At 33.4% G+C, this 17,149-nt stretch overlaps 1 protein-coding gene across 1 annotated transcript in view; it reads left to right on the top strand.

Moving 5' to 3' along the window:
• LOC143222783 (uncharacterized) overlaps nucleotides 1-16,261 on the top strand; it is a 40,627-nt gene extending 24,366 nt beyond the window's left edge. Inside the window, exon 6 of the transcript XR_013012484.1 lies at nucleotides 15,913-16,261. The gene's annotated coding sequence lies outside the window, so the exon portion shown is untranslated. The remainder of the gene's footprint in view (nucleotides 1-15,912) is intronic.
• Nucleotides 16,262-17,149: the final 888 nt, after the last annotated feature.

The following is a 17,149-nucleotide window of genomic DNA, read 5'->3' on the forward strand; positions in this document are numbered from 1 at the left end:
GCATTGTGGATTTCAGCATTGTCCTGCTCAAAGATCCAGTCATTTCCACACAAGAGAGGGCCTTCAATCAATAAGGATTCTCTCTCCAACATGTCAATGTAGCCAGCTGCTGTTTGATGCCCCTGTATAACCTGAAGTTCCATTGTTCCATGGAAGAAGAAAGCACCCCAGATCATGATGGAACCTAATCCACTGTTTCGTGTAGAAAATGTCTCCGGTGGGATATCCTTATCGTGCCAGTAAAGTTGGAAGCCATCTGGACTATCCAGGTTAAATTTTTTTCATATCATAGAAGAAAATCTTCGTCCACTTTTCTACGTCCCATGTTTGGTCCTTCTCAGCAAAGTTTAACCGAGCTGTTTCGTGGTGTGGAAGGAGGCGTGTCCTTTGAAGACGTTTACGTTTTTAAAGACTTTCTCTGGCAGATGCCGTCTTATTGTTCTGGTTTGACGATCGGTTGATGTCTTCCCGGACAACCCATCGAATCCTCCCGTTCAACGCCAGCGAAATTTTCTTGGGCCAACCACTTGAAATTTTCGTTCTGTATCCTTCAGGGTCTTTTAAGAAATTTGCAACAACAGTTTTACTTCGCCCAATCTCACCAGCGATGTCACGTTGAGAGAGACCTTGCTTTTGCAGATCGATAATTCTGCCACGTTCAAACTCTGTCAACTTTTTAGCCTTTGCCATGTTTTCCCAGTGTAACACAAAAGATGTCAGTGGGAGATGTTTTGTTGGTTAATAAACGGAATCAAAGCCGCAGAATTATACGCATAATAGCTATAGATGAACCAATCGAAAAGAGATTTAATTTCTGTATAAGGTTTTACTGAGACAAAAGGGTTTTAGTCCCTACAACCAGATTAATTAAACATTGTAATTATCTTTAGTTAACGGGTTCAGTTGTCCCTAGAATGCGTTATTGTCGTTGTGCCCTTTCATCCTTTCCTGTCTGGCACCAGTATGTGCTAAATTCTGTGTTCCTCTCGTTTTTAATTTCACTTTTGTTGTTCTTGAAATTAAACACAATAGGACGAAAACGAAATACCTTATCAACTTGGCCAATCTACCTGATGAAAGCAAAGGAAAGATTTCTCACATCATTAGAATATTTGTAGGCTTATATTATTATTTTAGAGACATGAATATTTAATTTTCATTTACGGCAAACACATGCGCGTTATGGCCAGAGAGATAGGATTTGGAATGATTAATATTTTTCAACACACCTTACATGGTTGGCAGTACTTCAAACATAAACCACATTTGAAAACAAAATAAACAGACAAAAAACAACAAAGACTGATTAAATTATAAAAAAAAAGATATTTTCCCTATATATAACTTTCGTCATTATCCTGGAAAAGTAAGTTATATAGAAAATTGCATACAGAAACTTTGTACTCAATTTTTAGCAAAAATTATAAATTTTAGGTCACTGATGTTCATGAAAAATATTTTTTGTATGATCTAATTTTAATTATGTTTTTAGTCATTTTTCTATGCAACTTTTAACTTAATATAATAGCTATGAAAAACAAAACATAATAGGCATAACTTGTTATCCCAGCTCTTGCGCAATACGCCGTAAGATGTATGTCGGCATCAGATGGAGAGGTAGTGTCATACACAAAATGACTCGTTTACTAAAATAATATTTTGAAAAGCATGTAACCTATTTGTCCATCCTCTAAACTAAATTAGAATAATTCTTAAACTCACATTTTCTGCTCTTAGAACACCTGAAGGTAACCCATTTTAAAGGCCAGCCACTCTCTTAAAAATTTTAAATTGTATGAGCTGAATATGACTCTGTTCCATCCAGTCATTCTTCTCTTCAGTTAGTTATTTCTCACAATTACAAAGATAAGTTTCTTCACAAGCCTTTTAAATGGCACTTTTAAATGCTTTCTGAAAAATCCAGATACACCAAATCTACACCTTTACCCTCATCTATATAAGCAGTAGCCTTTTTAAAGAACATCAAATGATTTGTACTGTAAAGTAAGTTTTTCCTTAGTGAAACTATGTTCACTGTTCAATAAAATTTTAAACTTTGTTAAATGACTTTCCAAAGCATCTTTTAACAGAATTTACAAATATTTTCTCGCAACCAATGTAAAACTAAGGAGTCTACATTTATTGACACAATATTTATTATCTCTCTTGAAAACAGAACTTACCTTAACTAACTTCCATTCCCCTGGTTTCTGCCAACTATTTAAGAACTGATAAGAAAATAGTAGTAAATGACGCACATATCCAATCTTTAACCCACTTTAAAACCATTATGGAAATGTGATCTGACTTAGGAATGTTATCATTTCTTATTCTTATAAATTTGTTCTTAACCAATTCAAAATTAATTCAGTTATTTTTTCACACTTGTTTACATTTGTCCACTGTTCAAAACGTGGAATACTGCTTAAATATTCGTTAATAAAAATCGAAGAATAAACAAAATTTAGTAACCCAGCCATCTTATAATCGTCATATACCAGCCTTTTTGTATCACCCTTGAAGGGTCCTAACAGCATTTTAAGGTATTGTTTACCCTTAACGTGCTTAAAGAAATCCTTAATGTTAATTTTCAAATTTCCAGCCAGTCTTTTATCATGTATTCTTTTCTATGTTTTAATCTCCTATTATTTTCTATAATCTTGTGAATCTCTTGCTATACAAGTCATTTAAATTTCTTACATTTATGATGCTTTTCTTTTATCTCTTAAACTCTTTCTGAGCCAACTTGTTCTTTTTTTATCTCCGGTTATCCCTTTCATTCTCTAAGGAATATATTTAATATGAATATTGAAAGAATTATCTTTAAAAATTTTCCACATCTGAGTAGTGTCGCCACATAACTAACCTGACCAATTAACAACAGGTGATTCTTGTTTCATCCTTTGTAACCAAATATCTTTATTCTTTATCTCCATTTGCAACAAAACATTGAACCTAATAAACCAATTATCATTTGCATATAGATGTTCTCTAGTTCCTACCCTCTCGATCATTTCTATATTTGAAATTAACAATAATTCTTAAATAGCATTCTTTCTGATAGGTTCCTTGACTAGTTCGTAAATAAAGTAATCCTGAAAAGGTTCCAAAACATTTTTCTTCATGGTTTGACATTAGCAGTTCCCAATATGTATGCCTAAAATTAAAATCGTCCAAAATTATTACTTCATTAACAGCTGAAATCTTTATCTGATTGTAGAGATTCTCACTAATTACATCAGTATCATCTGGTGATCTCTAAGAAATTCCCACTAAATAGCTTTTCCCTTTTTATCCACTGATACAGACCGTAATGGATTTAATCTTCATACTATTATCTTTAATATTTTCAATTTCAGCAGGAAGTAACCTACCTCTTACATATAACGTCACTTTTTTCCTATGTTTTGTTATTCCATTCCTATTAAATAGCCAGAAACGCTCTATTTCAAAATATCTTGCATATCGCCTACAATTAACCATGTTTCAATTATTCTCATTACATAAAAATCGTCCATTCTTGTGAGAGTATAAAGTATGTTTCTAAAGGGGTCCATAATTTGTTATATATCAGATACTATTTTTTTTTTTACTTATCGATTTTTTACTTAAATGCTGCATACCTTAAAACATTTATAATATTTGGTAAGGCCCTATCGAAACGTATCTCAATTTGAAAATTTACTTGTTTCACCAAATCAAAGTAAAAATCATCAGAAGATATATGGGGTATTAAGATCAAAGGCAACGAGTGTATATCGTCCCGAGTATTCGTCGTATCCTATATCAATTCCTTGATCTTAAAATTGTTTTTCTCTTGCACTAATTATTTAGATCGTTTTTAAGAACTCAAAATGTAGTAATCTTTTTAATAATTTTAAGAACCTGTAGTATTACCCCGGTAACAATACTTTAAGATTAGTTGAACTGCTAAAAACAACTATGTTTTACGTGTCATAGAGACTTTAGTCATTAAAACTTTAAATCTTTCTTTACGAGCAAGATGAAGTGCGCATGTCACGACTTTTTGTGGAGTTATATTTAGAATTTAACTAAATTACTTTATTACCAACATATACAACAATTAACAAAACTATTTAACTTCTTCGAGCTGTAATGTTTTATTTCTACAGTGATGATAGGATACGGGTAAACATTTTCAAAGTACAGCTGTGTAAAACAATAATAAAATTTTCAGTATTTTTATCACAAAAGAAAAATAACGCTATAATAATATCATATTTTAGATTAATCAATGCTGACTAGATAACCTAAAGTAATCCAAATAGTTCAAGTTTAACATAACGTCAATTGAAAATTGAAAATATAAGAGAGAATAAGCACCGTACGTTTGTAATTAATCATATGTAATCGATAAATTGTACTATTGATCAATTGATTATAAAATATCACTAAATACCCAGTTTCAGTTATGAATTGTGAATTGTTTGTATGCTTTCCTTCCAGTTATATTCTTATTTGCTATAAACGCTAGTTCATCTTCTTCCTGGTAAACATAAAATATAAGGAGAAATTTTTGTATTAACATACAGTCAAAAGAGGTCGCTTCTCAAACGGCTGCACGAAGACGCAGGCTTAAGGAAGGTGGCGAGGTTGTTTTATTAACCTCTGATTGGTCTAAAGCAAAAATACATTCATTCACTGAGCTACATATCCTCATGTGCTATGCTGGTGATGCTTTTGCTCCCACTCATGTTACTCTGATACATATATTGTTGGTTCTACTGTCTCATCCTCCGAACACCAGCATAAGTATTGAAACCAACTTGGCAAGTCAGTCATTGACCCTCCACAGAAACAAAGCGAGGAATGTCAGGACATACCACAATACTGATTTTGCAAATATCGGTAGTGTATGCTTTGTTTCTTTGTTTTTGAATTTCGCACAAAGCTACTCGAGGTACTTGGCCATCATGGTAGTGTATGCATTGTCAGAAACAGAAAACTTGAAACTTGGCAACATCAAAATATTTCAATATCTGTAAATCCTCATAAGAAACGACTGACATGGAATCTTCTCTGGTGGCTATAGTAATAATAGTTTCAGAAGCCTCGTCTCTCACCCTTTAACAAAATTCTTTAGCTAACTTATCTTCAACAAGATATTCTCGTTGAAAGGAAATCCTCTATCTTCTTCCTTCTCCATAAACCTCTTTTTAAATGGCGTCATTGACTCTACAAGTTACATGCTGCAGACTGAATCACTTTCTATAATAATGCAACATCAGATAAGGTTAATATGCAACTCGACGAGCAAATCAGGACCACAGTTCACATATTCTCCAGTCATATGATCTATACAAAAGTTTCTTCTCAACATAAGTTAATTCAAGACAACAAATATACCTACATTACTTAAGGCAGGTAGTGCATTTAAACATTTTATAGTGATGAGTAAGTTTTGTTGAGTTTTTCTCTGCCATCGACACCAACTGCAAACATTCCGTCTACAAGGGGAATGTCATGAGAATGTAACATACCACCATTTTATGCCACAAAAAATCAGTGCAGTCGATATAACTGGCACATAATTTCAATTCATCCTGGCAAATGTTTTGGTTTAATAACAGAAGCGCTCAGAAATGTCAATTTACCTTCAGTTCCGCTCGCGGAATTAAGATTAGGTGCTACTTAAATAGAGTGATGACAATAAATGAGGGTATGGTAAATATCGTATTACTTGGGGTAGGTTTAAGTTTACATCAGACGGAAAGTACAAAAGGGTAGGAGGCTTGGATGATCGGTAATGGTAACTAGAGGTTCCATGGAAGGCGAAGGAGACCAAGGCTGTAGCGAATTCTTGGATTATATAGTAATAGCTTACAAGATAACAAACTGATTTATAATGACAATAACTTGAGGTTAAATTTTTCTTTAAAATGTTTTTAGTAGTGTTGTTTTAACTTTAACTTTACATTTAAGTTTTAAATTAGAAGACATCTCTGCATGGTATAGAACACAGGATTTAACGATTCAAGATGATAATTTTACTGGGGGGAGTAAATAACCCACTTTCATGGCCAGAATAGAATACTCTTACGATGCTGGAAAGTAGCTGAAAGAGAAGTCGAAGTTAATAAAACATAAGTAATATTTTATACATCTTATGGGACAAAATAAGCAAATTAAAATTGGATTGGGTGGATCATCTGGCGAAGGAGAAGGCGTCATGGTCATCATTAATTATCATAGTCAGACACGGATGGTTTCTGGGGGGTGCTGGGACGATGGAGCAGCTAGGTGAAGATTGACTAAATATTTTATTGGCCATGTACTGAACGCAGAAATGGTCTGGAGTTTTTGTCTTTCTTGAGGATCCAGGTTGGGATCTACTGATTGGATGTTTGCTAGTTATCCAAATAGAACGTCATACTACTTGTTGTTATGCATATGGTGTTGGACTGGGCCGTGATAGTTGTTAACTTCGAGATTGGTGGTGTCTGAGTGAATTTGATGCTGTTGTTTTTGTTGGTAGACTGACGTGTGCGATCGTCTGTGAAACAAATAAAGTAGTATTAATGGTAGGTGAGACTGTGTGTGACGACATGGATATCCTTGATAGATATGGTTTTAAGTCAGGCTTGCTGGATTTGGAGAAATGCAGTGGCGATAGATGATGGTGGGCGTTCCGCTCAAACGTGAAAGTGAAACAAATAGCCATTAGCTAGAACACGGTCAGTCACTAGTTTGGCGGTGGTTACTACTTTCATGAACTGTGTGAGGAAGTCTGTAATGGTGGACCGGATCCAGTCATATGGAGATTAAATTTGGTGGTTGCTTCAATAGAGTGCTGAATATCTGTTGGGTAGACGGAAGGGCGGACGTTCCAAAATAAAAACAAAAGGAACGAAACTAGTTTGGCTTTCATGGATGTAACACCTGACATTTATGTCAGCATTCCAGGATCCAGAGAGATAAGTGCGGTCGGTCAGGGTAGAGAGCTACAGGAAAACTCTGCCTCGACGGAGGATTCTGGTATTTCTCGGGTCGTTAGACACTCATGGCTTATCATGGTTGATAAAGGATGTAAATTGACGTCGGGTGAAATTCAGCTGTAATCCAATAATATTTACCGGAGAAATCGGCGAGATAATCGACGAAGAACTTGTTGACTGCGGAGAAATCTTGGCAGCAATCACTTCACACATCTGATCAGTTTGTCTGAAAAAATGTCCACATAATGGAATTATTGAAACCTTAAAAACAATTTCTTGTAGTTTCAAAACGAATATCACAGTTGAGCGTGAAAACTTAATTATCTAAACTCCAAATAAAATTTCAATTATTATTTGCTGACTGTTTAATCAAGGCTTTATTTGAAGAATAGAAGCATCTACATTACCCATAGTCTAGTCTCATTTTCGGTTTTACCAATTACTTCAAATATACTGGGAGTTGGGATCCCATTAAATTAATTTAATGCATTCCAAACAGTGCTTGTTTGTTTGTTTGTTTGTTTTGGAATTTCGCACAAAGCTACTCGAGGGCTATCTGTGCTAGCCGTCCCTAATTTAGCAGTGTAAGACTAGAGGGAAGGCAGCTAGTCATCACCACCCACCGCCAACCTTTGGGCTACTCTTTTACCAACGAATGGTGGGATTGACCGTCACATTATACACCCCCACGGGTGGGAGGGCGAGCATGTTTAGCGCGACGCGAGCGCGAACCCGCGACCCTCGGATTACGAGTCGCATGCTTTACGCGCTCGGCCATGCCAGGCCCCAAACAGTGCTTGAACTGTTTTTGCACAGAAAACATCTGCTCAACATTTTCTTACCGTTTAAGTAATCGACCCAGCAGCTTTTTACGCTAAACAAAGTGGTATTGATGAGGAATATAAATATAAAAATTTTCAGATATCACTTAAACTTCTTCAATAAATTAATGACATTAGGCATACAAAGAGTTCTGCTAATGGAATAATATTACAGAAATGAATTTACAAAAGTATTTGATTCTATGGTATTAGAAAGTAAGGACAAGATGTCTAGTATTGAATAAGTGCTCCCATCATTCTTAAATGGACTGAACCCAAATACTAAATCATTGAAAGGATGTTACATCACAGTTATATAATCATTCTTCTAATAAACTTCCAACTCCTTCAACATTAGTTGAAAGTAAAATTTCGTTTCGTTTGTTTTGAATTTCGCGTAAAGCTACACGAGGGCTATTTGCGCTAGCCGTCCCTAATTTAGCAGTATAAGACTAGAGGGAAGAGTACTAGTTATCATCACACTCCGTCAACCCTTGGGCTACTCTTTTACCAACGAATAGTGGGATTGACCGTCACAATATAACACCCCCACGGCTGAAAGGGCGAGCATGTTTGGTGTGACGGGGATTCGAAACTGTGACCCTCGGACTAGTATCGAGTGCCTTAACCACCTGGCCAATAAGGAGAGAACAACGTTTCGACTTGCATAAGTCATTTTTAACTTGAAGATGACGTATGAAAGTCCTAACGTTGTTCTTTCCTTATCAATAAAAGTGTTAATACCCATTCCAACCGTTCTGAGATACATTTTAATCAGTATGCAGTCCTTTCTGAAACTAAGGAGAATTTATATTAATTGTTCACAGAACACATTTAAACAGAATGGATATTACAACCTACTTACATTGTGAGTAGGTATGTAACTCTCGTGAAAGTTTTTTTATGAAAACGAAACAAACTGGTAAAATAGTTTTGTCTTAAACGATCCTAAAATTACGTAATTTTAGAAAAATTTGACATTTAATTTAGAATTATTTTTATTATTTATATTAAACATTCGTTATTTAACGTACTTATTCGTACTTTGACTCTGAATAGTTCACATGTAGGCCTGGCATGGCCGAGCGTGTTGAGGCGTGCGACTCGTAATCTGAGAGTCGCGGGTTCACATCCCCGTCGCGCCAAACATGCACGTCTTTTCAGCCGTGGGGGCGTTATAAAGTTACGGTCAATCCCACTATTTGTTGGTAGAAGAGTAGCTCAAGAGTTGGCGGTGGGTGGTGATGACTAGCTAGCCGTCCCTAATTTAGCAGTGTAAGACTAGAGTTTGTTTTCCAAAACAAACAAACAAAAAAAAAAACAAGACAACGTGAACCCACAATGATCTGTGCAGTTAATACTTGGCAAAGTTCGTCTGCAAGTTTTTTCACAAACGTTTGCACACATGAATGACCGCCATCTTGCTTAGACATTTCTGCAAATCAAACTACATCAAGTTGAATGTTTGCATTAAAAATAAAAAATTAAACACAAGTAGTACATAACTAATTAATATATAAACACAATATAAGTATTTATCAAACTAATACATATAAGACGAGAAACACTGGCCAAACACTACGTACACCCTAAGAGTTTCTGCATATAACAAATACAGTACAATACCTTTATTTATTAAATTTATTTATTTGTTTTAAATAATAACTTTATATTTTATTAGTTAGCACACTTTTATTACACACAGTTTTTGAAATACTGTTAGCCGTTATATAAGTTTCAGTCAACTAAGAATAATTTTTCAGAATGAAAGATTGATTCACTTTTAATTAAATCTGTGATATGTGTAAAATTTCATTATGTGCTAATTTTTGTATCAAATATAATGTTTTGAAACATAACTTGAAATAATAAAACTATATGTTCCCAGGAAACACAACGTAGAATGAATCATTCACACACATCACAAGGGTCTAATTCTTATTGGACAAAATGTATTCCACCAGCCACGTCCTTTTCAAATTATACTTATTGATACATTTTCTGATTTTTACACGTATCTGCTAAACATCACCACATGGAAAACAGAAGTTTTATCATGAAAATGAGTATATGAGTAAGAGAGTTAAAACTACATCGCATCGTCTATTACAATACAATATATTGTTTAATCACAAAACACCAGACTAATAAACATTATCGACACGCTGTATAAGAATATTCAAAATATAACAGACAGAACAACAAAACACCTAGAAAGTATGCACATGCACTTATTCAGATTATTTGGATAAACCCAACAGTACAGGCTAACAGAATAAAGAACTTTCTCAACTGAAAAGGTTTTAACTAGCAGCAAGAGACTAAATCAAAGTAAAAAAGACAAATTTTGAATAAATCATTCAATAGTATGACTTACTACATTGTAATTACCTGTAGAAATCGCATCAACCATTGGTACTGCTCAACAATGCTATAAATAATAACAATGACCTTGTTATAGTACTGGCCTCAGTACTGCTCAGAAATGAACCAAAGTATAACAGTATTAGAAATTACCAACGACCACTATTCACATTTATGGCTAAAGACTTGCATACTTCAGGTAATGTGACAGAAAGACCATTCGGTATACAAGGCACTTCTACATTTGAAAGTCAATTAAAGTCTCAAATACAAGTAGTGTCTTCAGAAATTTTCAACTGTGTAATATATAAATGTCCTTCACTCTCAAAGACAAAATGGTACCAACTCGTCATTTCAACGTCATAAAGTCAATGAAAGGTTCCTCAGTGTAAATTATTACTGTTCAGAATGTGAGAAAGCATTTGAACCTTTAAATGAGCATAATTGTTCTGAATATCGTAATGTTTCTCATAGTGATGAAGTCTTGAAAGTTAAACCCATGGTTTGCACTGTTTATAACAGATTTTATAAGTCTGTAGAAAGAATCACACAAGAATGAACAGACATGAATCAAGGAATAACAAAAAACGACATCTTTATGTGATAATTTTTACCAGCGTAAAAATACTTTTCTCAGCACTGGCACTTTGTTTTTCTTAATTTTGCGCAAAGCTACTCCAGGGCTATCTGCGCTATCCGTCGATAGCTCTCATACCTAATGGTTAATACCTTACCACCAAAATGTGCAGCAAAGTTAATATTCAATGGTTAGATTATCTACAAAAGCCCAGTGAAGTAAATATACCACATGTTCATAACTGTGGAGAGAAACAAATCCTGAATTATAGAGTAGAATGCTTCTGCGTGTGATAAAATATGATATACGAGTTTTGCGGGTGCCACTAACATGGCTGTAATAAATGTTATGACATTGACACAAAGAATGTTGTTCTAAATGGACTTTAGGATACGAGGTCATAACAATATTGGAGATAATGTTAAAGAAAATGAAGTCTAATAATACAGTTTTAATGAATTTCTTTAGGGACCAAGCAGTACTTTCATGCCTTGATCTACCAGGTTCCTTTTATGGAAGGAGAAGCAACGTGACAAGAGCTTTATGAAATATTTAGTGCAACAGAAAACAATTTTAAGATCAAGAAATCGATATAAGATATGACGAATACTCGAGACGATATACACTCGTTGCCTTTGATCTTACAGCCCATCTATCTTCCTCAGATTTTTACTTTAACTTGGTGAAACATGGAAATTTGCAAATTGAAATACTATAAATGTTCTAAGATATGCAGAATTTCATTTAATTTTAGAGATCTGTAAGTCTAGAAACATTGTATCTGATATGTAAAAGCTATGAAATTAGAAATATATTTCATACTCACACAAGATTTATGTACATTAAAAAGTTTGAGGGCATATATTTACCAGTGATTACCAACCTGACCATGCAGAAAAACAGTTATAATCGTCAACCTGGATCCGAGCCATAAATCCAGTTGTCACTACTGGGTTTATGTTTACTTTCGATGAAATCAAAAAGTAGAATATTTTAACCCATCAGGATAACCTCCATAAATATAAAAATAAAAATCTTCGTGAAGAAGAACTGTGAAAGGTGAACTTACAACGAAGACGTACTGTAGTTCTCAGAGTATTGACAATATTGTATATACTATGTTTATTATCGTGGTCGACGCGTTGAAACAGAAACCCCTGTCTAAATTTGAATCCCACAGATTTTATAACGATATATTTGTTCATGATTTTTTTGTGAAACGTTTTCATGTGAATACGTCCTTAATAACTGGTTTTTAAACATTAGTGTTAACAATAGACTACGGGTATTTGGTACTGAATATTTATTGTCAGACCATAATTATAAATGCAGTGGTTCAGACCAATGTAGGAGTTAAGTGTTCACAGCTGTTACATGTATTGAGTGCAATATATGTGTTTTATTTAGGAACTTGAGACTACCATATACATTAAGATAACTATTGATGAACATATGCAATTTATATGTAGCGTTTGTAGGTTGGAGGAGAAGTTAGAGACCATCTTTATAAAGTTAAGGCAATAAATAAAGAGAAATGACAGCAGGATTTTAGGAGGAGCTTAAGTTTTTGCATGCAAGGGATAAATCAACTAACAGTAACTTTCAGGAAGGTAAAACTAACAGTATCAGAGTAAAACGTAATGAAGTTAGTTACAATGTGCCTATTATTAGTGAGGATGAGGAACTATTGGATGGAAGAAACACCAAAGGAGGGTATAGTTATAGGTGATTCTTTGAATAGACATGTGTGTACAATAACCAGTGTGTTAAGGAAGGAGAAAAGAGTAAGATTATGCTACCCAGTGACACACATGGAAGACTACCCAGTGACACACATGGAGGATATAAGTGACAGATTAGACAATGTAATAAAGAGAGCCTGCAGAGAGGCAGTTAGCTATATAATCATTTAATGAAAAATGCCATAAGTTTGTTTTATCATAGATACTGACAAAAATTAATTGTAGTGATGAAGCTATAAATATGTCCCTAGGGTTAAGTGCTAGGTTTAAGGATAAGCAGATATTCTGGTTGACTTATGGGATCAGCTCAGCGAATACAGGGAGATTTATTGTAATGTATGATTTACATTTACATTGGGTAGGGGCAGGCTTGCTTGCTAAGATTATTAACTCAGCTGTAAGAGAAGATTTTAATTAGGTCTAAACAATATTAAGGATCAGAAAAACTAAATGCAAAATGAATGAGAGGCAAAGAAATATTTTAGATATGTAATAAGCATATGTAATAACTTTATTTGTTATTATTGTAATACTAGACATATAAGAAATGAAAAAGATAACTTAAAGCACTGGTAGGAATGGACGAATTTTATGTAATGAAAATAATCGAAACACGAGTAACCCTAGATGATTTTGATATAGAGGTTGTTTTGAAGTAGAGGGTTTTTGGTTATTTAATAGGAATGGAGTATTAAAGAGGTAGGAGAAGAGTGACTGTATATGCACAATGTAGGTTACATCCTGTTGTAATTGAAAATATTAAAGATAATAGTATGAAGATAAAATCAATTACGGTCTGTATCAGTGGATAAAAAAGGAAAAGCTATTTAGTGGGAATTTCTTAGAGATCACCAAATGATACTGATGTAATAATTGAGAATCTCTATAATGTGATTATGATTTAAATTGTTAATGAAGTAATCATTTTGGACGATTCTAATTTTAGGCATATATATTGGGAACTGCTAGGGTCAAACCATGAAGACAAATGTTTTGAAATCTTTTCAGGATTACTTTATTTACTTACCAAATAGTCAAGGAACCTATCAGAAACATTGATATTTTAGATTTATTGTTATCTGTTGTTAATTGGTCATGTAAGTTATGTGGCGACACTGCTCAATTGTGGAAGATTTTTAAAGATAATTTTTCAATATTTATGTTAAATATATTCCTCAGAGAAAGAAAGGGGTAGCGGGAGGTAAAAAAAAAAGAACAAGTTGGCTCAGAAAGGGTTTAAGAGATAAAATCGAAGAAAAGCATAATAAATTGACTTGTATGACCAGAGTTTCACAGGATTATAGAAGATAAAAAAATCGTGAAACACGAAATTAGAACATCGGAAAGGATGTATGATAAAATACTGGCTGGAAATTTAAAAATTAACAGTAAAGATTTCGTTATGTACATAAAGAGTAAACAAAATGTAAGAATGCTGTTAGTTAGGACCCTTCAAGGATGATATAGAAAGCTCAGTATATCGTGATTATGAAATGGCTGGATTACTAAATTTTGTTTTTCTTCGATTTTTATTTACGAATATTTAAGCATTATTCCACGTTTTGAATAATTGATCAATGTAAAAGAGTTTGAACTAATTTGCTGAATTAATTTTGAACTGGTTAAGAAAAACGTTAGATGATTAAAGAAATGATAAGACTCCCAAGTCATATCACATTTCTCTAATGGTTTTGAGGGATGTTAGAGATTGGTTAGGTGGGACATTTACTACTATTTTTTATCAGTTCTAAAACAGTTGTCAAAAACCAGAGGATTGGAAGTTAGCTCAGGTATATTGTCTTTTCAAGAGAGGTAATACAAATTGTCTCAGTGAATTTAGACCGATTAGTTTTACATCAGTTGTGGGAAAAGATTTGTAAATTATATAAAAGAGAAAATAAACGGGAGATGAGTTTTAATTATGGAAAATGAAAAATATTACATGTGAGTACTAATAATTTTATTATAAGTATAGTTTGAATGGGAACGACCTTATCAATATCATGAAAGAAAAGGAGTGTGGTTTAATGATTGATCAGTCTCCCTCTAAGTAGTGAGATGTTGCAAGTGATAGAACAAATAAAAATTTAAATTGTAGCTACAGAAATATTGAATATAAGTCTAAAGAGGTTATGATTTCACTGAACTTGTCACAAGTTTGATAATATTTGGAATATTGTGTTCAGTCTTGGGCTCCTTACCTTAAGAAAGACATTGAATTGTTGGAAATGGTTCACAGAAGCGTTACTAGTACAGTGTCTGAGATGGAGGGATTGTCATACGAGGAGATATTAAATCCTCTGAAATTGTTTTCTCTTGTTAAAAGAAGAGTTATGGTAGTCCTGATTGAAATATGGTACATAAATATAAGTTTTGACAGAGTAGAAGTCATATTCAGCTCACACAGTTTCAATTTTCCAAGAGAGTGGTTGGCGTTTGACATGGGTTACCTTCACATGCTCAATGGCTGACTATAATTCTTAAAATTATTTTAATTTAGGTTGGAGGATTAAACAGCTGAGATGGACAAATAGGCTGCATGCTGTTCCAAAAAGTTAATTTAGTAAACGTGTCATGTTGTGTATGACACCATCTCTCCATCTGATTCCTACATACATCTGACTGCGTATTGCACAAGAGCTGGAGTAATTAGTTATGGATATTATATTTTGTTTTTCATAACTATTACATAAAGTTAGAAATTGTATGGAAAAACTAAAAATATAATAAAAGTTCGGTCATACAAAAATATTTTTAATGAACAACAGTAAACTAGAGTTTATAATTTTGTTATAATTTGAGCAGAAAGTTTCTGCATGCAATGTTCTATATAACCTTCTTTTTATGGATAATGACAAGAGTTACACATTATAAGAAATATCTTTCTTATAATCTATTCAGAACTTTGTTGTTTTTTTACTGTTTATGTTGTTTTCAACAGTGATTTATATTTAACGCGCTGCCAACCACGTAAGATCTGTTGGTAAAGACAGTTACATTGTTTAATTATTCTGGTTGTAGGGACTAAAACCTTTTAGTCTCAGTAAAACTTTATACAGAACTTAAATCTCTTATCGATTGATTCATCTATAGCTATTCTGCGGGTATGATTCAATTTATTGACCAATAAAATTTTGTAACACACATGTAATACAATAAAGAATAGAATTTAAGTTTATTTTACATCCGTTGTTTCTCAGTATTAATCTGTACATATGTATATGTGCTACGACTTAAAGATTAATACTGAGAAAGATGTAAAATAAAATTTTGTAACACACATATAATACAGTAAAGAATAGAATTTAAGTTTATTTTGCAAAAGTATGTTTGATAATGAAAACGCTGGCGAATCTGCAATGGTCGATGAACTTTTTTCTATATTTTTAGTTGTCATTCCGTTTTGATCGAGGTAATATTGTCAACAATACTTTGTTTTTCTTTATTATTAGGTGGTCTACCTCTTTGATGTCTTTTCCTTTTACATTTATTTTGTCCACCTCTAAAATCTCATCGCCTGCGTCGAGAAGCCCAGAGACAAAAATCGATGATTCACAATCCCTCATCCGGGTTACAAATGTTCCTGAAACTAACAAAACGATATATATATATTAGGTTGAGGAATAATTCGTGAGCGTTTTTAAATAATTTCATTCAAGCATTACATGCAAGACTATACAATACTTCAATGCATGAACACATTACACCCAAAACATTTATTATGATACTTTATTTCATGTAATACCTAGGTATGTAGTATGCATTGTTTTAAACGAAATTGCAAGAAATTAAATGTGAAAAGCAGATGGTGTCAAAATGCTCGATTTTGTCCACTTGACATTCCATTTAATGAGCTGAAAATGAAAGCAAAATTAAAGACATATGAAAATCAAACACACCATCTATTAGAGCAAAAAATTATCTACCAAATGACATGAAATATTTTGCGAAAGCGTTTCATTTATGAATATATTTTTTTTAACTTGAAAAAACGCTCACGAATTATTCCTCAACCCAATATTTGAATCGTGAAATTTGTTCGACTATGCTTGTCGAAATACATGAAAAATTAGGTTGCGTTTTCTCTACAGGTAAGGATTTCCCAAACTTACAATTCAATGTTTTTAATATATTAATCATATATCAGTTATACTGAAATTTATTTAACTATTTTTGGCAGAAAACAAGTAATAACACATTGTGGCTTAAAGCAACATCAAATAAATTAAAAACATGCGGAACAGCGAATTACAATTATGTAGGCGTAATTATCCCATTTCTTTTAATGAGGTTTGTTGTGTAACTGTTAGTATTACAACGTGTCCTGGAGCAAATGGGGTCATTATTAACCATGCTCAAATTCGCATCCTTTTTCCCTGACTTATATCTCAAATCACAAACATTTTTTCAGGCTTTTAACTACTGAAGAGAGGCAATACACAAGGTCATATCAAATAAGTTTATGTTTTTTTCCTGTTGAAAGTGTTAAGTGGACAGAGCTTGACCATAGAGTTAGCAGAAAAAGAAAGTGGACCTGCGTGTATTATAGTTCCTGTCTCACCGCCATAAGAAGATACTTCAATCTTTAAGGCTGTGGGTATGCTTTGAGAGTGAAAGTCAAATCACACTTATTCGGTCAGAAAATAACGTTTTAAGAGTTGGATTGTTTATTTGGATTAAAGAACAGAT

Source organism: Tachypleus tridentatus, chromosome 8, assembly GCF_004210375.1.
Source record: "Tachypleus tridentatus isolate NWPU-2018 chromosome 8, ASM421037v1, whole genome shotgun sequence".
In the NCBI taxonomy this organism is placed as follows: Eukaryota; Metazoa; Arthropoda; class Merostomata; order Xiphosura; family Limulidae; genus Tachypleus; species Tachypleus tridentatus.